The sequence below is a fragment of the Gnatocerus cornutus genome, chromosome 5 (assembly GCF_029298725.1).
Source record: "Gnatocerus cornutus isolate USDA-ARS CGAHR chromosome 5, icGnaCorn1.1, whole genome shotgun sequence".
NCBI classification, from domain to species: Eukaryota; Metazoa; Arthropoda; class Insecta; order Coleoptera; family Tenebrionidae; genus Gnatocerus; species Gnatocerus cornutus.
Window position 1 is genome coordinate 17,422,700 of NC_142237.1, and position 23,866 is coordinate 17,446,565.

A 23,866-nucleotide genomic window follows, 5' to 3' on the forward strand; every position below is an offset into this window, starting at 1 on the left:
TTTCTCTACGCTTTTAATTTTTTCTTCTATGATATAATCGGACGTTTGGAAAAATGCCAAAATCGTGATGCGTAATTGACAGCGTTTCGCCAAGTTTTTCAATGCCTTGTCGTTGTTTCTTTCTGTTGTTTTGAGAACGGTAAGCATCAAAGTTTATCTTTTATGCAAAGTACGCCTTTCATAACATTACGCTCTAAGTAACATGTCATAAACACTCACATGGCTCCATCAATGCATCTAATTAATTCCCGCACATTAGCAGAGCCGTACCTGAAATTGTCGCCTCGCGGCAGAAATCTGCATGATAAAGTCCTATTAGTTCCGAAATTTAAATCCGGATCTGAAACGCTCTGCAGCGTGTTTGTTCAATCATAATTTACGATGCATCGTTGCATCGATTCTCTAAAACTCCATTCTTTTATAAGCTCGTTCGTCAGAAAAATATGGAAATGTATTCTGCCGCAACTGAAATTACTTCTATTTTGTACCTACTTCGGATGGGGAAAATGTTTTCCGGTCAGTTTGTTGAAATTAACAGGATGCCTTTCTCTTGGCTGCGCTTTGGCAAACATCTTCTGAATTTCATAGATAGGGTCCGTAATAAATTTCAGCTCCAAGACTGGAGGTTACATGAAAAGTCTTTCAGAATTTACGGCATTTGTTGGTCCATCTGGAAAAGAGTTTGATCCTGCCGTGACCTCTCCAGGACTGTGATGACAATCGGATTTCCTCTGCGGTTTTAATTCGCTGTCACAAGGGGTTAAGAAGTCAGGAGCGTCAGCACAAATAAAACATTAAAGAAATACATCAAAAGGGACAACGGAGCAATTTATATAATATTTCACGATCTCCGGATGGCACAATGTTGAATAAAACAGTAAAGTTTGCCATTGTGTTGGACGTATAAATTGTAATGAAAATGGTTGTACGAGGCTTTGTTGTGTTAGAAGAAGTAGGTCGAAATGTCAGCACTCCGAGTCGCTGAGTTTTTTGGTCTAAGAAAAGAAATTAAAAATGTGTTCTCTAACTTGCATCAAAAAGCTTCATCAGGATCATTTATCATTTAAATTAACATGTGAAATCTTTAAATATCTAAAAATACAGGGTGAACCCGAATAAAGTAGAGAGCTGTTAACCAAACCGTCAGCTAACATTGTAGATTACACAGTCTAACAAAATTTAACTTTTCTATTTTTTCCGAAGAAGTTTCAACGGTTCTTCATAATTTAGACCTCATTATGTAACAATCTGTCGACAGATTTATCACATCAGCTCTGTTTTTTTAATTTTCAATTGTTTTTCCAAATTTTGAAGAAGCGATTTTGGCAACAAGAAAATGAAAATCAAAAGTCTGACTGTTCAATTTAGACTTAAATTATAAAATTTTACATGTTTCTTGAGACCAATTTTTGCGTTTTTGACAATTGTTACTGCATTGTTTGTAGAGTAATATCGATTTTGAATGAATTTGAAAACTTTTTCAAAAAAAACTTAAGAAATACAGTATTTTTTTACAGCTGGTTTAGCCTGAAATTTGACATTAAAGTTGCGCTTTGGTCGAAAACTAGAGCTGATCTTGAAAAACCGATTACTATTTCGTAATTAGAACGCCCTGTATATCCAGAAACCCCATTTACATTTTTGGAAAAAAAGTACTGATGCGCAGTGTTATGACTCTGCAAAATAATTCAAAATTCTGATGGAGCAAACAGCCTCCGATTTCAGTCATTTGTTTATCAGGATTTTTACTCCCTACTGGCTTATCTAATAATTTAATGGTGCACGGCGAAAATTATTTTAACCGCAAAATTGGTCACCACTTTCGGCTTTGTATTTTATTCGGGTTCACACTGTATTTTCAACTTGATGTCATTTGAAAGCGTCTAATTATACCTCGACCGGTTTTTTCATCGCCCCGGTTTGAAAAAGGTAGACCCTGCATCAAATAAGGGTTGAATGGTCGTTCTGTAATAGGATGGACGTGATCTTCGGTCGACATTTGATCCGACTCGGGCGTAACGATATCCAAAAAAGCCAAATCTCGATAAAGCATACAATTCCGAGTCAAGAAAACAATACATTACTGCATCGTGTAAAAGGTGGTTGTCTCTTTTGACCTTTACACTCCTTGGGCTATTTGTGACCCATGTCGTTAAGCTGGGACTTTCAATGTAGTGGAAGTAAAGTCCGCTTGGAGGAAACAGAACGCAAAGATATCCCGACTTAAACCTTTTAATATTATTTGTCAGCGACTTAGTGAGCGAGAAAAAGCCAATTAATTTATAATGAATTGTCTTTTGCGGAACACAAATCCTTGATTTAACACCGCCGGTGATGGTCGTGATAAAACTTTAATTATTTGGCTATCGAGGTTTCAGACAGGAAGTTTTTTATATGCGGTAATTTTCTCCTTAGTATTCCGGGGTAAAAATAGAGTCGATCCCGGGAGAGTCTCTTCGGAAAAACTGAAAAATACGATGGAACAGGCGAGGAAATTATAGGAGGTGTGAAGTTGGAAACGTGATTCTGATCCCGGTCGACTTTAAACTATAAAAGTGGATCCTGTAACGGGGCGGTAAATAGTGGAACAGTCTCAAACGCTGCAACTCACCCTCAAGACCCGAGCTGAATCCTGAAACACTGCCGCCGCTTCGGGACACTAACTGGCCATCCAGACTTACTTACTTTTATGGAGCGCCGGTTTAATGAAAATATTATGACTCTGGTGCATGACTTCATAAACAGAGACTGGATTCGAACCGAAATATTTTCAGCCATTTTCGCTAAAATGATTGAGTTCAGGTTTGGACTTGGCTCCATTTCCTTCAGACGCTTTTATCAATAAAACCTCGCCAGCAGATTCCCGCTTTAGTTTCGCATTGACATTTTTTGATACTTACTGCAAAATGGAACAAGCTGGATCTCTCTCATTTATACTTTAAAATATTGCGCTCTATCCAATGCCATCCGAAACTCGGCAAATAGTACTGGTATTAAATATTGCAAACGTCAATAAGAAACAGCTTGCAGTAGAAACAATAAAATCAAGAAATGGCAGTTTTTTTCCGTTTCAACCTCAAATTTCCGAAGAATCCTAATGAACCCTCTTTATTGCAACATGCCAACATACTTGGCATGCACTTGCATCTTTATGCAGTTACTTTGACAGTTTATGGTTATTAGAAATCTCAAGTTCGTGGGTAATTAATCCAAGATTTCACAGACCATTTTCCTCAGCGATTCAGAAAATTTATGTGGACGCAAGTTGCAACTGGCACGCGGTGCAGCATTAAAACCTCCCAATTCTTATTTTGCGCTAATGAGTGAAAACTCGAACACATGTTGTTGGGGTGCGGTCGTAGTTTACCGCCCCCAGGGTGACACCACCGGCCGTCACGTGCACAAGTTTCCCCTGACAAATGGTGCTGTGGACAAGCAGTTCATGGCACTTTACTCCTAACTGGATGTTGCCCTCTTGCTGGAAAAACTCGCCGTTTTAAGCGGAGACGAGGAGTCATCAATTAAGTAATTGAATTATCTAGAACGGTCTTGAGCAGGGAAAACTTATGTGCTCTACTTACGATGTTCATATGTTAGTGGAAAGAAAATTTTGAAAAAGGTACTCAATCTAAGGCTGAAACTGACCTGAGTTCCGGTTTTTTATTGCGGGCTATTTATTTTGCTGTTTGGTAGATTACATCGCAAATAATTACGCTCTTTCTGGAGATATCGTTATTGATAGCGCATGAGGTATTATAGAATTATGACGTTATCCATTTTCGCATCGCTTAGTTTGTAATAATCTTCATGGTACTTGACGTGAGCAAATTAGACGGAGCCCTTTGGTTCCTTTCAGCCTCAGGTAAGAATGAGCTACATGTGAAAGCATTTCCTGATTTAGGTGCGCTCCGACTTTGCACAAATTAATTAAATTCAATTAAAAGTGATATAAATAGAATTTTCGTAGTTGCATCGTTAACAGAACGCGCATGTATAATATCATTACTGAGTCTCATTATGCCATTATCGCCCTGGAGAAATTTTACAGTAAACCAAGTCTACTAAGGCGAATTATTCATGGCGGCTTTCCCACGAGTTGATTGGAAACTTGGAAGTCTTCTAACTACCTGTCTTACATAATTTATTATATTCTCCAGGATGTATTAAGTTAAGACTCATGACAAAAACTACTTCAAACACGGTTTTACCGCAGGTCTCCCAATTTTTTTATTATTTACAAAACCTATAAACACGTCCCGAACATTCAAAGTTTCTCGGCTTTAATCAATTTTCTTTGATCTTATTCCATACACACACTATTATCACGAACCAATTTGCTGCTACGCCTCCGTTAATTGAGGAAAATGTGGATCAAAGCCCTTCACTTAAATCTGGTTTTCGGCTCATCTCAAGTTTACAATACCTTCTTGACTTTTGGAGACTGTTTCGTTGGGATGCAAGCGCGTTTGTCAATTCTTCGGTAAACATACAAAAGACAAGAGAAAACAAACGAGAAGGTCGGCAAGAGCCAACATAATAAAAATGCAAATGACGACCCTAGTTAGTGCGAGTCAAATATGAATTTTTCATTGTATTTGGCTTTCGTAGAGCCGTTGAATTCGCGCGTCCTGACTTTCATAAGTTGAAAATGTCTGAACGGTTTTTCGTGTCGGAAAATTAGAGGTTCCAGTTTTTTATTGCGATTTTATTCATTTAGCACTCTTGGAGTTCTTGCTTTTTCTCTTCGTAATTTGCCTTCTGGAAAATTTAATTTAAAGTGAACAATCGTTTAGAGGGAATTGAACAGATCGGGGATTACTCAGACATTTCGGAAAAAGGAACAACGCATAATAAATTTTATCTATTCTACTGTTAAGTATTTTCTTCACTTTTTTATTCTTTAAAGTGCATTTCAAAGATTATCATACAAAGGAAGAGTACAACCTTAAAATCGCCGTCTGAAAGCGCAAGAGTCTCTCTGTTGCTACTTAAAGCCCGTTTATAAACAGCAACGTCTCTGGATTTTTCTTATAAGCGCAAGCAGCATGTGCAAAATTGGAAGCTGTGCATGTAGACATAGAAGATGTCTGGGTCAAAATCCCGGTTCCTGAATATTGTAAACATTAGAGTGGGAATTTAGATTGAACAAGTAAAAATGAAGCTGTTAACTTAATCAACGTCACTTTAAAATGCAAATTCTCAACCGAAAAACTAGGATTTGCTGGTGAAAGTAATGCGGAATTTTGTTTCGCGTCAGTCATCAGCTAAATGTCACTCGGAGAGGAAAATTAGGTCGCTGCGGAAAGGCTTAAGTTGGGAGTTAGTGGCATATTTCTGGCGTAAGATGGAGGGGTTAAGTTTAATTGAGTAGAAGCTAAATTGATACTTATTGTGTACCTTGAGTGAATTTTGTCGAGTAAGCGATATTTAGTTCATGTTTAAGTTGTTGAGATGATAAGACCTCTTCTTTCACTGCACCCCATTGTTTAGTTTTATAAAAGATTCTCCCCGAGTGATATTATATACAGTAAACGAGGAAATACTGTCATTGTTTCCTCTTAAAAGGTTTTAGCGATTTTAAATTACTTGTTTTAAAGTTTTATGAGCTCCATTCAGTGCTCTTTTGCAGATATTTTTAAGCATGTTTACAAAATGTTTCGGTCTAGAATGAAGGACAGTGTGGAGACGAAACTTGGCCTAAATTATCTTTACTCCTGCTTACGGTGAATTTACCGAACCAACAGCTCTTTAAAATTTAACTCGCTTTGTGAATTTTCCTATAATCGTGCGGAATATCAAGCCCATCTGGAGCAGGAAACTGTAATGTGGGTGGATCGTCCTTCGAACTAACGGCTAACTTCAAAGGATTAATTCAATTAGTAGATCCTTCATTAATTAACTGGTTTGCACATTTTGATTACTATGCAAGTTCATAAATATTCAAGCAATCCGAATAATATTGTCACAATTTACAATTTAACTAATGAACTGAACACCGCGTTTGCTCTATTTACATTCGTTTCATTCTCTCCGACACGTTATGTTAGCCTATAAATTTTGCAGCAAATGGAATTAATCGACGCCTTTCAAGACGATGACGAAATTATCGCAATAATCCACAGATGCTCAGAGTTGTACTCACCGATAGAAGGATTCTGCGTCCCCGTATCTGAAATCAAAAAAAGTCACAATGAGTCGCCACTTTTTGGAAAATAAAACAGTGCCCTAGTTTATCGAAACAATGCATCATTAATGCAGAAATTCGTCCTAATTAGCTTTTATTTATTCTGGAATTAATAATTTATGATGCGACCCCGCATGTGCTGAACACGCGAATAAACTGGGTAATTCCGTAATTAATGGTAACTAATTTGTTTGCATCAAAGTTGTTATTATAGCGGCTTTACAGTTGAAATATCGGCGGTAATAGATCGAGAGCGTATATTATTATTTTAATATCATTAAAGTTACCAACTTTGGGTCTAAACAATGAGGCGCATATTGTACCACAAGCTCACAAAACAGTTTTATTGATGAGGTGAAATTATCAACTAAGCGCTCTTGGAAACTACATTCATTTCTCTTGTTTGGGAAACGAGCAATGCAATAAAACGAGAATGAAGAATTTTCTTGGGGTGATAAAGAAGTTACATTAAAAATTCAACGCGACAGTTTTTTACAGTAAGCTCTTCTTGAATGGGAAAAGTGAATTCTCAACAATTGAGGTTTTTCGGATTGGAAGCACTTGTTACACTAAAACGCTCAGTCAACATGTTATTAGAGTGACATTGTAGTACACAAACTAATTTGTTTACGAACAAATAATACCACAAAAAGGAAATTACATGCGATCAAGTACAAAATCGTTCCGTGTTTTATTTATTTCCTGAATTTGACACGTGAATTTGATAAAATAACAGTTTGTATTTGCATAAAAAAGTAATAGTTCTCGGTGTTTATTTATTTGACTTTTAGTGGGTTAATGGAAAAGTGTCCAGGAAGCGAGTCTATAGTTTCTGCACAGCACTAATTAAAACTCAAAGTGTATTTCCGGCGGCTAACAACTTGTAACAGAAGCACCAAATTAAAATTCACTTTTTGCGATAGTCGCTCGAGACGGAGTTGTGGCAAAAACCAACTCAAAAAAACCGTAAACTCCAAATGGAAAAAGCATTTATCTGGTCTCTATGGTGATTACAAACCATTTCCATTCTTTTAAAACAAGTCCGGTCCATATCTGCATATGTAAATGTACAATCGCAGTACTTTTCCTCGGCTGGTATGATAGCATGTCCCTAGGCACACTTTTAAATCCGCTATTCAAAAATTCTCCGTCATATCACGCTGACTTTTTATGACGGACCGGAATGATTCTTCCGCGTGGTGGCAGCCTATTGTGACTGGTCTCGATCACCCTCAGGCCATCAGAATCATTCCAGGACCGGCTTAATAGGACGACGGAACACTTTCGACTCAAAGCCGTCATTGCCATGCATGGAAATATTGCGGAAAAATGTATGATATATTCCGAGATGATCGACTCAAAGCTTGCTCGGTAACGAGATATCCGAGTTATGCTGTTTTCCAAACGGAAATGACATGACTGGAAATCATAAATATATAACGAAAAGGGCTTTATCTAAACTGTCATCAGTCTGGATTAATTTCAAAGTTTACAAACGAGAATATTGTTGCTCGATTTATTGGATGTAATAATTGTCATTGGATATCACTTGTTTTGTATTTTATCTTACTGGCACTACACACGTCATTTTATAAAACAGATATGTACTGCCAATCAAAACACTTTTTATCTAGTTTAAATCCACATTGTCGCATATTTTTAAACACCAACAATTTATTGTTGACTCTTTTAAAATTTTCAGTTTTTGCCGTAACAATATGTACCCACCAACTTTATTAGAGCGCCATCATATTTCAACTCATTAAAAATTTAAGCGTGTTTACAGAAGGTTTTCATTAGCCTTGTTTAAATAATTTTAATTAGTAAAGTGCTCAAACAGTGGATAAAATGATACAATACACTGGATTTTCAAAAGTGTCTTTTACTACTAAAGTTTTTTAAATCGAAAAAGTCCAAAACTCTAAGAACCTATAAAACCAAACACATCTAAAGTTTTAAAAAGTCTGAAGAAGAAATATGTTTAATGAAGGAATCGAAAAATTTATTAAAAGATTTAAAATGAAACAATTTAAGAGAAGGAAAAAAACAAAATTGTAAGGAGTCTAAAAACAAATTTTAAAAATTTAGAAAAATTCGAAAATTTAAAAGGCAGACCGAAAAGACCGGTTTGACTGAATTCAGAGTGTTTCAGAATTAGCTCTCTATTTATTTCATAGCTGCTGCCAGTTTTATCAACATTTTTTAATTTTAGTAGTTTAAATTAAAATGAGTATTAAGCCGCTTATTTATGTACCTACTTTTATGAACAATATTAATATAAATTTTTTCAATTTGCGACATTTTGGCTGCAATTTTTCCGATCAAAGTAAATTTGTATGCATTTTCCCTTACAGTGTATTAATTAATATTCCCCAATTTTTGTGGCGGATATTAATTAAAATAAATTTAAACAACCTTCGAGGTAAAGGTTTGTTTGTCGTCGGCAGTCGCTAAATATAAAATTATACGCTACATTTTACCTTGTGTTGGGTAAACAGTAATTTATCTCAAAGCAGTCTGAAATTATTTACAATAAAAAATGTAAATTTGCTCCCTCAAGTGACTTTTAATTTATCACTGAAACACACATCAAACAAAAAAATTTCTGTCGATTTAACCCCTTTTCGGCGGTACTTGACCCGGTGCTGGTTACTCCTTTGTTGCAATAAACTTTTGAATTGTTCTAATTATTCCCACAATATTAATTACGGACACGAACCCAAAGTCACATGATTAAACCTTCCGTCGCACAGTGCGATTAGGTTTCTGGTGCCCATAGGAATCTGATAATGAGAGGATCTTGGAGAAGGTGACTGTAGAGCCCGGTTAAGTCTCCTGAAACTCCCGTAGGCTTCGACGGGGTGGTCCTTGTGGCTCGCTTGATATCCACTCTAATTAATAGCTATTAATCATAGCGTCGCCTAAGGGGCGAGTTTTTGGGGCTGTGCACGCTGCTGGTTCGGTGTCGCATTATTATCAACTAATATCTTGGAACGATTGTGCCAGTCGTTAATTACTAGACTTGCTAATTTATGACAGGTAACTAATGCATCTCCGAGTTTATATCAAAGAAACGACACTTTGTTCCTCTTGTCAAGGACTAATTTTCTCATTATAGTACCGGGGAAGTTCTGTATTCCTTTGAAATAGAAGGGGGCTTTGTTGCACGTTTCAGAACAAGATTGTACTTTAGACATTTCGCATTAATTACACTCGGCATGGATAGAGACAACAGTCGCGGTCCACTAAAAAAATTGTGTGTTCACTTAAAGAGTACGAAACTGGCAAGAGAAGTTATTTATTTATTTTTATTTTATTTTTAAGTCGTCAAATATCAATTGGAGCTTTTACTCTCTCCCATCAGCAAACAAATCCAAATGAAAAATTATCCAAACAAGCTTGTTTTCTCGAAGCCCCAACTCCGCGCATAAGAGTAATGAATACTGATGCCGAACTTCCGCGAAATTTTATTGCGTCTTCGAAAGAAGTCAGAGACGTCTGGAAATATGGGATTTGGAGTCAATTTCTGATTATTGCAGCTTTCAAGAATGAAACTGGTGCGCTTGATAGTAGAGTTATATTTAAAGCAGACTAATTGAGTTTCTCTATTCAAAATTACCTGTACTTTGTTGTAAAGAGGTAGCCCGTTGAAGGTTCAATTACACCCTCGTAAAGCTTAGTTTTCATGCACCTTTTTACGGCGCTATAACTTTGGTAGGGCTTTAATTAGGCGTGATAATACATGGATGTTCCTGGAGGTGTGTTAATGACGTTGTTTCGTTTCTTCGCGATGCAATGTTTTAATGGGAAAACGTAAATGGATCGAGGCTTTATTTGCATTATATCTACAGCTTGTAGAAGCAAATCGATGCAATTGTTGCGTACAATTCTGTAATTTTACAGTCGTTATAGTTTAAGTGCCAGGGGATTCAAGCTTCCCGGTTGTAGAAGCTGTTAGATATTCACATTCGTATTCATTAATCGGGAGGTTTTGTGAATAAAATTTTTATGTCACTTCAAAGTAATAAAAACTTTATTGCGTAACCAACAACGGCAATTTTTATTGTCGAATTAACGATTAGATTTACGGAGGTACGATTTATATTTGTAACAAATTCTCTGCTTCTCGCTTATTATTTTAAAACAATTTTTAATTAAAACTTTGATACCATAAATTCGGAACTTCCACTCTTGGCTATTTCCATGCATTTTAAAAATAATCTATTGCTCTTCTCAAGTTTCAAATCTGCTCCCAACTATACATGCATTCGTAGCCTTGGGAATTTTATGCTTCTACTGTTTAAAATTTTCTTTTTTTTTCATAAAATATGCATTAAATTAATCTTTCATGTTGAATTCTCAAGAGATTTACAACGGAGCCTTTTCATCTCCGATGCAAATCCTTTCGTGATTCAAAAATAAAGCGACGTAATACATATTTTTCTCATGATTATTAATATTTAATCGACCATTACAGAATCAAAGAAAAGAAACCAAATAATTTCGTTATTAAGTTGGCAGCTGACGACATCAAAGAAAAAACACTTCAGTCGATTTATATGGAAAAATGAGAATTTTAAGGGGGAACGAACCAAAAGGACTAAACCTTAAAAGTGGAACAAGTAGGAACACGAGCTTTATGCAGAAAAGTTGCATATGTGCTGTCATTTTTTAAGGAAGCGTGACTTTTCCGGTTCAAAATTTAACAGTCATCTGTTAGATTCGAAATGATGTCGCTCCAAGACCGATAAAACTGCTAAAGATTTTCCACAAGGATGAGCTTGCTACAGTGTATTCTCATCTAGATAAGTCCTTTACCGCGACTTCTGATACCATCACCAACCAAAACGATTTTCTTGGCCCATTTTATTACTGTCATTTCTTTACTTTAGCACCGACCTAGAAACGGAATCTTAAACCTACACAACGTATCCGAGTCTATTTTCGAACCTTTATTACAATTTTACGTGGCAAATATTGAAAATGTCCGTTTCGCTTGATCGGTTTTATCTCAGCCCGCGGGAAATATGAAATTTCTCAGCCCTTTTACGTTCTGTTCCAATTCAAGGCAAATCAAACACAATTGCACGGCAGAATTCAGAGTTAATCAGTTTTAGAGATTTCAAACACTGCCGGCGAGAAATTCACTTTAGAAGGTAATCTATCGATTCTGAACGTGTTTATTTCTTCAGCGAAAACAAATCATTCCACCAATCTAGAAGAGAGGATTTTTCCCCAGGTGATTTAGCTAAAACGGAAGAAATAATAGGGGAATTCAGAAGATGATGCTTTTACATTCAAATTTCGTTATTTTATCCCAACCAATTATCGGGATCACCGAGCTAATCTGCACTTAAAAATAGTCCTCTAGAAAGGGTAAGTTGTTAGATCATTAAGCTTTTAATGACGGTTGCTAGCCACTTAATAAGTAATGGATTTTTATTGTGCCTGTCAAATTTGAGCTGGAGACAAAACCGGAGCAAAAGCACCGAAATAACCGTAAACTGGGAATTATGCACCTTCACTGACAACAAAAGAAAAGCGCGGGGATAATTCTAAAAAGATTTTTCGCGAATAAAAGTTAAAACGTGTACTCAGATTAAATTAAAAATAATACAGGTACGATTACTTCGGTTCAGAAAACCTGAAGATTTAACGCTGAAATTAATTTTTTTTCTCTAAAAACAAAAAATTTGAGCCGCTTTTTTCCTCAGCGTAAACATTTCTCCGCTATTTGTAAAAATGCTAACAAAACACATTAGCCTCCATCTCCGACACACATAAATATGGATTCAATTTACTCTGCGTAAATGTGTTTCGCATTTTACTCTGATACTGCGGTGTATAATAAGGAATAAATAATACTTATCTCTGAAAACGAAATTCAATTTCAGGTCCGGCGACCGCGGTTGTTAGCAGCTAAACCTAATTGTTGAAATTCCTGCAACTTTTTCCGTTTTTGAAGCCTTCCCGGTCCATAAACTTAGTTTTCAGGATAGTTTCAGCGATAAGGATTAGGGTCTGAAACCTGCTTTTTATTTCAGAACCGTCCGGAAATGAAGGCTCGCTCTGCTTACTTTCGGCATTGCAGTCATACAATTTTAATTTCTTTTTAAAACTTTGTTGTTTTGAGGCCACACTTATAAATAAAACATTCCTGCTGTATGTATATCGGAGCATAATTGAAAAACTTGGAATAAAAAAATAAATATTTTAGTCCGAAATACGCGGCAACTTCGAAAAACTACAGGCGAAGAAATTTCAGGATTTTCAGTAGAGACGAAAAACTTACTTCAATCGAGAGCTGGGAGCGTCTATCAACTTTTTGCAAACTTAACAACACACTCTAACAGTGATTTATCGGAATAGTTTGCGAGTTTTAACGAAAACAAATTGCTTTTGAATAATATCACCTCAAAAACGCACAACTTTAACTAATTGGCGCACAAATACACGAGAAAATAAAGTGTAACAAGTATTTTCTCGGTTATCATGCAAAACTAAATTTAACTTGGTGATTAAATAAAACTACAAAGTTTCCAGCAACTTGCTACTTACGTTTAAAATTAACAACTCAAACAGTGGCCCTGGAACAAATGCGTACTTTTAGGCGCATTTTTCAGGAACAATTAATTTTAGAGCATCTTTCAGAAGAGACTTAAAATTTCTAAAGCGGATAATGACTCAAAGTGTTAAAGTTTTATGCACAAAAATAAGTTGTAAAAGAAGTTATTGTAGAAAACTTAACAAATTAACGGATCAAATTTTCAATTGTGTTACATAGACAATTGCCCGATTAATTAGGAACTTACAATTAGAAATAATAGTAATTGAAAAAAAACAAACAATTGAAAAATTAGAGTAACCAGAAAATTTTCGAATAAAATCACTGCGAATACTGATATTAGAATAATAACGTTTTTACAATTAAAAAAGAGGATGAAATTGTAACTGACACAAACAGTACTTTTATCATTATCCATTTTGGTCCAATTAGTTCTGTTCCATTTTAATCAAAAAGTATTAATTATCTAGATCAAAACAATTAGTGTTTTTATTTCGTCAAAATTATAATAAAAACAAAACAATTATTTAATTAAAGCCGAAAACTCAATTAAGCCCGTAATTTGGTAAACATAATTTCATCTTCAAATTTAATTTCCATTATTGCCCACATTTTACCATTACCAATTTGAATCATAATAATAATAATTTAACCTAGCATTGAATAATTTTAGCATTTATCTCGTAAGAAAAACTTTGGAGATTTGAATAATTAGAGCGCAAAAAACACGTCTGGAAGTAATTCCACCTTTTTACAATTGCGCAACTTTTATTTTTCACCATAACAATAAGCAGATCCGCCATGAGTAAGGTAAAACGGGCATTACTTTTTATGTCACATTTACTTTCATTGCACTCAGTTATGCATGGAGCTCTCACCTTGGCGATAAAGTTCTCTGCTTAAGTCCTAGAGGAATTTTAATTGCAAGAAAGCTGCAGTTTTGGTTTTAACGCTAATCATGAATGTTAGTACTGTTTTTTACACTCTGACATTTAAATTGTTATTACGTTATCTTTACAGTAACTTCGTGTAACTGCTGTTTTGTTATGGACGCGATAAAAGGTCGGTAAACGTGTTTGTAATCTTCTCAGGAAATTGTCTATTTCTTTATTCTGGTAGCATGAATATTTTATTTTATTTATACAGGTAGTACCAACCGCATTGCGATATCAATAATTAAAAATGCTAAAGTAATAACAGAGTTTTCATATTCTGATGTTGATTTTGATGATTTGTAAAAACATAGTCAACATAATAAAGTTGGGGCTTTTAAATTGAAATTTCATTATTTGCAAAGCAAAACATGCAACTGTACTGCGGTTGTCGAGTGGATTTTTTGATGAGACACCAGGTAGCGTCTTTTCGCATTATTCACAACACATTACTCACAACCCTAAACGCTTTCACATATTGTGCTCAAACGAAAGACATGAATATTTGATATTCGTTCAAGACTGCCGTGATGCGCTGCTGAAGAGGTCTAGCAGTTTATGTAAAGTTTACAACCGTGACTTTATCGGTCGGAAATACGATTACATAAGTGTTACAAAATAGCGCCCGGAATACCTAAATAATTTTAATGCAATAACAGCACGACACGAGCTTTAAAATTTTATTGCATACACCGCGCGGAAATGCACATATTTCACGGTCTAAAATGTAGACGTTAAATTTTAGTCGTCTGAAATGTGGCCGCGGTTGTGCTTTTCGGAATGCGAGCTTTTTTTAATAATTTGCGTCGAGGCGACATGAAAAACGGGAGCTTTCTCGCTGTTGTTGTTGCATTTATCTAATGCGAAAGGTTTTTATAATCCAGGAAACTATAAACAACGCACGGATATCCATCACTGCCGCTGCTTTTTGTTCTTGATGGATCTCCCAATTAGCTTAGTAGTGTTATTAAAAAAATCGACACTTTCGAAAACCCAATTTATATTTCAAACACTACAAATCACATTTTCAATTAAAAGTCTTGAAATTCCGACTGAAATGTTTGAATTAAAACTGAGGTAAAAGTTGGAGCGTTGGAAGGAACAATTACATGTCACTGAACGTGGCACCAGACAAAACAGGTGAAAGAAAAATGCGTTTTAGCGCTGATAAATCCTGCAATTATTGTGGCGTAAAAATGCAAGTTTTATGAATCATTTCGTCTAGGACTTTTTTTATGGTAATTATATGGTAGGAATTGTAATTTTCATAGTGTTATCGTTTTGTAACCAGTGTGAGCCATAAAGGTTTTTATTGTCTTTTCTCTCACAGTTAGTGCTAGGATTTTACGAGGATGCGCATAAGTTACGAGTGCTACTACGACAGTAAAAAAATGCTAAAAACTAAAAATGAGAACAACAGTTGTACATATTTTTAAGATAACTTCCCGGCGCATCCACCATTTACCAGAAATAATGTTCAGCTTAAAATCCGTTTGGCTTTCATTTATGGATTCGTTTGGGGTTAAAGCAAAGGATAAAATCACACTAATGCTTACTTGCCAAATATCTTCGTTTTGTATGTATAAAATTTCATGACCTTATTTCAATATTTGAACACCGGAATTTCTAGCTAACGTGAACTAGGAATATGAGATTACCACCGAGACCCCAGACTTTAACATCACAAACCTAGATTCAAAGCCATAATATTAAGCTCAAGTATTTTATGGAAAGTTTTATATTAGAGTTGTAAAGACCCGTTTGAGTGACAAAATGCAATACATGTCTACCTTTAAATGTGATAGTTTTGAAGTGTAAGTGCTTTGCTTTGAAGCGATAACGATTTAGAAAAATTGTACCAAAAATTGTTGTCAAGCCACAAAACTTCCGAGAATGTTATTATTACAGATTGTTTCCTCGGCATGTCGACGCCCGCGAAATTTTCATTTCCACTCATAAAATTTGCCGTTCTAACCGAGAATAACAAGTTAAAAATAAAAAATGATGAAATCCCATGTAGTTTCCCGGTATAGCAAAACAGACAACTTAATAAACAATCTCAAGAAAGACTCGTTTATCATAAAAGCACTTATACACTCCGTCTTTTTCACAACGAAATAGAAATTCGCTGCGATTACCCTCCTGCAGCATACACAAACACGTAATACATTTTGTTTTACTATTATTCCTGAAATAAAGAACGACTGTTTCCAAGAACTCCATAATCTTGCAATATTAAAACCAGCACGCTGTAGTCACCCTTTAAACATTGTAGATTCTAGTAAAAATGTGCTCGCTTTCGTACAATCGCACAGCGAAATTACCAGAGCTTTAGCCGGAATTTCAATAGGGTTCAGGTGAAAACCGTTTTCGTTAAGTGTGTCTATACGATAAGTACAACATTTTTATTGATCGGCTTCAATGATCTCGGTTAATGGCGGTAATATTCAGTAAAGAGCCGATAAGTGCCGTTGTGAACTAGCTTAGTTTGGTGTTAAACTTGCAAAAACTTAATTTGGTCAGTGGTGTTTGGCGTGTAATCAGTGTACATTGTGTGTTGTACGATTAGCTTGGATCGTTGCGAGCAATTTCAGTCAAGGATAAAATTTGCAGCTGCTTTCAGTCTTAGCTTGTGAGTTTTATGTTTAGAGCTCCTTGGGTGGATTCTGCTAATTAAGTTAAATTAACTAAGCTGCATTCAATTTGTAAATAAGTTTGACAGAGCCGAGATACTCTCAAGGAGTCACGGTTTAAATACCAAGTAAAAGTAATTTGAATATTTCCGTTTTTACCAATCAAACGCCGTTGTAAAAGTTTCCCAAACAATAACTAAAACTTGATGTATTTGTTTTTGGAAATGTAGTTTTACTGAAGTTTTTCACTTTTATTACTCGAACTGAAAACGACTTCCGTGCTTCTACTTCAAAAGTGATAATTGTGTCATGATATACGGCGAACGTGCATTTTCCGTTTATAAAAATCTGCAAATCACACGAAATAATTTAAACCGATTTCCAACGCCCCCAACATTTTTCAATTAAGCAACCCGTGTAATTGTAGAATCAAAAATAACGTTAACCGGATTCGTTGAAACTTTCCATTGTTACCGAGTTTACATTCAATTCCGCATTTCCCCTCGTTTTAAAAAGTGTATTTTATATGTGTCCTGATAAAAAATGGCGCTAACCGCAATTGTTGGGAATATTTAAAAATGAAGTGAGTTATTCACAACGTGTATTGATTGATAACGTCTAAACAATGACCTTTTGTAATGTTGACCCGGTATTTAATTATCTCATGGAATTTTCACACCTACAAACATGAAAACTCAATCGAAAATTTAATTAAAAGGGAGCTTAATCACTATCTTCCACACAACAGAGCTATTGTTGCACAAAAACTTGATTTTTAAGGTAAAGAATCATTAACTGAGGGAATTGTCTTTATAATAGCGGAACTTTAATAAAATGGATTTCAGCTTTGTACTCCTCGTAACCTATTTATCATGTAAACTCATTTTAAGTAAATAAATTTTATGTGATCAAAGCTTGAAAATGTTAAATTAATGTTACAACCGGTTAATTTGACTGTGACCAACGTTGCGAGATGTAAGCCGTGGCCTAGTCCTGTGGGGTCAGATTTAACCTAATTTATATCGATTTAATACAGTATGATGCAAATTAAATTCCGAAGCTGCTGATGATATCTGTAAGATATCCTGAAACTTGGTTTAGTTTACATTACGGATTCATATAGATATCGATTCCATGTGTACAGTTCTCGAGATATATTACTTTATCGATGAATCAAATAAAGAAACAGCAATTTGTGAAGCGCATTCACCATTTTTATTAGCGCAACCAGTAAATGGTAAACCAATAAGGAGTTTTTTAATAAAACAAACTAACCAAGCATAATACAATGCTAAAGTAGTTTATTAATGTAAACATTATTCCCAATATTGTTGTACAAATTGTGTACTTTGAATTCTAGTGGGTGCTAAATTAATAATAACTTTATACAACATCATACAAACGATAATATTAATTTTCTATTTGATTATAACCTCAAACTGAGCTAAATATAATTGCAACTTGGAATATTCAAGCACATACGAAATCAATAAACAGGATTTGTTGCAGTCGAAAAATTGTCTTCGAATAATTGTTTGCTAAATGCACAGTAACGATGACTCGATTAGTCGTTTATCGTATTAAATATTAACCGCTAAATGAAAAGTTACTTTTGAACTTTAACTATTGATTGCATGATTCAGGCGTCTAACTATTATTAGCAAGTATTTTGCAAATCGATATCGAACTTTTGAAAGTTCAAAGTATGCTGAAACATAAAAAGTGTACATGAAGTCAAGTTTTGCGTTTTAATAAATTATGTCGAATAAGTTCGATTCTTAAATGTCAATCAGAGTCTTCCGCAATAGATAATAAATGAGGTTCACAGGATAATTTTTTATGAACTTTGCGTGACATTTCATGCTTAATAACGGACAATTAGATACCAATAGTTTAAAGTTGAAACGTTAAAGGCGACACTTTGAAAATACAATTAAAATAAGCAGAGCAAACAGAGCTGAAATTATTTTCTCGAATCTTTCCATTAGTGCTGTTTACTCCTCGGTTATAACTCATTCACGCAGGCTTTAAATTGAAAATATTGATGTTTATCCGTATAAGCATCAATTTTTGCGGATATATTTTTCCTTAGAAAGTCTAAAGGGGGGAAAATCGGAGTGAAGAACGTATTATTCGCACCGGATATGGAGTTCCTTATAAGCAAGGATCAAATTGGACGAGTCGCAGTTCATTTCAATTTCAAAAATTAAGGACTCAATTTTCCGCAGAATTTCACACAAAGTTTGAGTTTTTCAATTAATTAATTTTGTGGTAACTCGTACATTAATCAGGTGAAAAGTATCACAGGCGGTGGCTTTCAAATTTACAAACATGTGAATAGCCGAAGTTTGGTAAACTGGGGTGACTAATGAGTGGTTAGTGAATTCATAAATGGTAGTTGTGCTTGAAAATTAACAGTGAGAGTAGTTTTGTGGGTTCATTAAAAATTAACACACCTAACAAAACATTGAGGATTTTCGGTGATTAGATGTAATTTTCATCTAAAATTTACATTATTGTCGGGAAAACTCAAAATAAAAAAGTGTTTCCATTACATTTTTTATAAGAGCGTATTGATCTGTGTGTTGGCATTGAAAATATCGTTTGAATTTATCATCAACAGACATGTTCTTTCGTACCAATTTTCCTAAAATCAGAAGTTGTTCGTCACAGATGAGCAAATCCAGTGTATTAATTTTATTTACGCTTCCAAATGTATGAGTCGTGTTATAAACGCGATTTCCAATAATTGGAATTTCATGGCGCCGCGGCGCGCCGTTATTAATTATTTATAAAGACTTTTGGGAAATAAACATTTGGTAGCATCTTGTGGTGTGTCGATGATCATCCACCACGCTTTTAACAAGAATTGCAAGTGTTTGGTGCTCGTGTTGTGTTATCCTTGTGATTGTACTTACATAGAAGTCTTCGTTGGTAGAAAACTTTAAAGCTTTCAACAGTTTAGAAAAAGTTTGGTGCACTCCACATAAACTCCACAGAGGTCCTAATTAACATAGAGTTCGAAAGTGGCCAGTGGTGAGTGCTTCGCAAAAGTTTGTTAAATGAATGTTATCACGTGTTTGGGTGAGTTATATCCCAACAAAGTTTAGTTACATTTTCAGAACTGTGGTGTTGAGAAGAAAAATTTGGTGTAACATAAAGTCGCAATGTTTACGTCATACGAAAGTCAGCGAGACTAGACAAGAGGCGATTTGAGCCTCTCGTAAGCAGCTGAAACACTGGTGTGTTATCAGGATTCGTGGTCCTTTGAACAGGACAAACGTACGCTTGCGCTGCTGCTTTCCCGACGAAATCCTCCGACCGGAATCGATACCCTCCATATATCCAGAACGATATCCGTCAACCAAAGGACAATTTAAACGCGTCTCGGAGCGGTTCTAAGTGGTTCACTTTTCCTAAATTCTTTCCCAAAACATATTAATTTAATTGAAGTCAGTGACGGGAAATTGTTCCAATTATGTCGCAGCTTTGGGCACAAATTTAAACTTTTATTAAAAGTGTATGGAAAGATATTATGACAACGCACCGGAGCAAAGAAATTGGGTCACGTTCTTCGAGGATCTAATGGGCTTTTTAGCCGCGGGGACACCAAGTTATTGTTGTCATTGCTAAACTGCAGTACATTGTTATGGGTTCATAATGCGCACTATTAGAAGCTGAGGTGAAATAAAAGGAAGACAGTTTTACACGCAACGATGAGTCCGAATGGTTTCTTTTTCTGCAGATATTTTGCCTGAGCTTCATTAATGTTTATGAGGCGTTTTCCATTTTGCTTGACAAATCGGTTAAAAAGAGGCTCTATAAACAAGCACCTTACCGAGCTCTAATTGGACGTGTCGTTATTGAGGAAATTTATTTTACAAGGAACGTTATTATCAAAATTGGACGGCGGGAACATCCATCTACACAGAAATTGTTTGTTACATTTCTGTCATGATGCCTGTTTGTGTATTTTTAGACGCTCGGAAAGCAACGAAAATACTGCAAAAAATTTACATGATTAGACTTGGCAGTTGTACAATTACAATTAGTTTTGAGTTTTACAAATTGCCATACACAATTTTTTTAAACATATCTACTTTATTTACTTAATGTTGCTTGATACGTAAAAAGCTGATTTGATGGAAAATGCGGCAATTTACCATTTTTGTGATTATTTTAATTTGTAAATCAGATTAAATATGACTTTTACCTCTGATTTTTTTTGCATACACAGGATAATTGGAGTTTTGGTTTAAAAAAAAAATTATAAACATTCCAAAAAAAAAAAATCTAAAGGCTTGAAAGTTATAATAATATAAAGAGTTTAACAAAAATGAGTTTATTAATTTTAACTGGTCGTAAATCTCGATATAACTAACAATTTTTTTCTTTGCGGTATTTTAAAATTCTTGAACATTTTTTGGAAAATTTATGAAGTTTTAGTCTTTCTCGTTTGCATACTTATTGAACCTTGTCGACAAAAACGAAATTCGAAAAACATATCTGTTGAATTCACTAAAAAAAACTTTTCTAAACAAGTAAAAAATAATCATTTAAATTTGACTTAAATAAGCAAGACATTCTGCCCTTTTCGTATTGATAAAACTTAATCGATCTAAAAATAAAATTGGAGATTAGAGAACATGTTCAAAGTAAACATCTGGCAACAAAGGCACTTTTACTGTCCTAAAAACAATTCCGGAACCGGCAAAATTACGACTAAATTTAACAGAATCATATAATTGAAATTAACAAAAGCGTTATCGGCCGATTTTTTGCTTGATCGTGATTTGCCGACTAGTGGCAATGTTTATGTTTTTTGTGCACTATAAGTTGAGCTTGAATTTTGACAAAACGCAAAAAAAAAGTTATTGTTTTATCAAATCTACCACACCAGTTAAAATTAATAAACTCATTTTTGTTACACTCTGTATATAACTTACAAATAATTTGAAGAACCTATTTCAATGATTTGTAAAATTACAAATACATGTGTGAAAAATTCAATGTGTTAAAAATCTACAAAGTCAAAATACATTAAACTCTACAAATTGTAAAAATGAATGATTGTGGTTAAAAAAATTCAAATATTTTACGCACAATGATAAATCGATAGGTCTGATTTCTGCTATTGAAAATTTGATAAATCTGAGACAAGATTTTAAGACCCAAAAATATTTTTGAAATAATTTAATAATGTAATTTTAAAAACTAGTTCAATTCACCTATTTCCTAAGAGTCTTACACATCACATCATAGATTCAAATTTTTTTTTTTATTAAATAAAGTTTTTAAAGCTACAAATCTTCAGAACTACGACAGATTCGTAGTTACATATCACAGATTCAACCATTTTTTTTTTCAATTTACAAGTTTTATTTTAGTTTTTCTCAGAAGAGACTAAAATTTCAAATTCGCATAGGTCTGAAACAAAAATTGTTCTTTTGAGTTTCTATTATAAAGATATTGAAAGCAAGTTGGAGTTTTTTAAACGTGTTTACACGTTCTTCCATACTAATGCGATGAATACACATTTTGTAATCGAATTTCAGTCTGGAACTATCCCACGCCTCTATTGCTTCGGAAAAATGCCTGCTATGAGCTGATAGTGGCAATAACTCTGTCTATTGTGTCCTCCTACAACACATAGCTGTCACTACCACATCTCCGTGATTGATTTTCGACACATGCTAAATCCCAGCTTCTCGGAGTGTACTTTGATCAATCACACGCATCGAAACTTAATTTGTAAATTTTCCATTTGTTCTCAAAACGTTGCGTTAATAAAATATTCAGAAAACTCTCAATCATTATTGACTGAGTTTGATGCGCAACTGAACAAACAACTCCGTAACGTGTGCTGCATATTTATATGAGATATCTGGAAATATAGAACCCGGAACGAATCCGGGCGAGGGAGACGACTTGAGAGAATGCATCTGATGTCATGCACTTGTGTCAATAACCCGCTTGCTTATTTCACGCGTACACGAATGGACTGTTAACAGGAATGTCGACCACACGGGATGACCATGTTGGCCAGCTGACGGGATTCATGTATCAGTTTCGACAATGTCTAATTGATTTACCCAACCCGATTCACGCTGCTGAAATCTGTAATTCGAATATTAATGCATGGAGAAGCGAATTATTCGTCCATTCACCTGTAATACCTCAAAATTTTTGTGACCACACATTAGCACATTTTTCATCTAGAAAAATTTCAAGTAAGGCTTAGTTTGCAACGAAGTTATATTCCGAACGTGAGTACAATTTCATGCACGTGAGCGGTAATGACATCCGTAGTCTAGACTTCACGTCTTCTTCATATACAAAAGTTCTATTCACTGTGGTATTCTGCGATCCATGTGACACTTTAAACTTTAAAATTCTCCATACTTGGATTCCCCGCTCGTGCTATAATTTTTAAAAGTCGATCTCTGGTCGCAAAAGACTTGAAAATGTATTTTTCATTGAAACCTGAATCGAGGGAGTAACTAATTGTGGCAGTGAGAAGGCGGCAGCAGTCATGTTGACAACGCAAGACTCAAATTAACAAAGTTTGCCAACTAATTAAGAAAGTAGGATAGTGACCTCCAGAGACTCTCTCAGAATACTGCAACCCCTCCACCAGCAACTATGGATTTGATAGAGTGTAAGAAACAGGGCCATCCGGGATTGATGCTCCTCAAGCTAAACTAGATTAGCCACTAATCCCAGTTCTACCAACTACTGACAAATTCAAATTTAATCTGAGCCCCACTATTTTTGCGAAGCACGAAATTAAACGATTCGTTTTGTGATATTTAGTCTTTTCCATCACTCGCAGTGACCGTTGTGTCAGAATGGTTTATCATATCAGCGATTCATCACCGGAACTGTCTAGAAACCGGAGTAAAGCGTCCAGGATATTTTAAGCGCGCCCTCACAAATGATTTGTAAATACACATGCCGTTCTAGAGTGCGTCGCTTGACTTTGTAATAGAGGCCATTGTTCCATTTACATGCGTATTTGCCTACGGAATATTGTTGTTGCGGGCTTTACTAGAACAACGGAACACCGCCATTGAGTTATTTTGTTCATTTGATCGCAGAAACAAGCTGAGGCTTTCTTGAAAAGGCAAACTGGAATAAATTCTAATTCTTCCAATTAACTTAGGAATCGATTTGTTTCAACGTATTTAGAGCCTGTGATACTATCAAAGTGTGTACATACCCCAAACCCTTACAATTAACGCAGACCTTTGGATGCACATTCCTCTCTGTATTGATTAAATGCACGCACGTCTCTGGGGGCTGTTAAGACCCATTGGAACAGACAGGGTGGGGCTGTCGGCGTCTCGAGAGTGCCTGCTATCACCATCATTCACCGGAATATGGGAGTAGTCGGGTGCATGTAGCTCGAGTTCTGTTCGTGTTGTTTGCACAGAACGTGTGCAATTCATTATTCATGCTTTGATAATTATCAGTGAAAGAACGTGCGGTGAGATTACCACAGTCCTGTGTACAGTAACACTCAGGAGGGACGAGTAACGCCCGCTTTTCATGA

At 35.3% G+C, this 23,866-nt stretch overlaps 1 protein-coding gene across 2 annotated transcripts in view; it reads right to left on the reverse strand.

Moving 5' to 3' along the window:
• LOC148175234 (uncharacterized) overlaps positions 1 to 19,549 on the reverse strand; it is a 129,489-nt gene extending 109,940 nt beyond the window's left edge. The window contains exons 1-2 of one of the 2 annotated variants that reach the window (XM_088036730.1): positions 19,233 to 19,549; positions 6,143 to 6,169 (exon numbers count right to left, since the gene is read on the reverse strand). The gene's annotated coding sequence lies outside the window, so the exon portion shown is untranslated. The remainder of the gene's footprint in view (positions 1 to 6,142; positions 6,170 to 19,232) is intronic. The other variant, XM_088036731.1, reaches the window with a different exon arrangement.
• Positions 19,550 to 23,866: the final 4,317 nt, after the last annotated feature.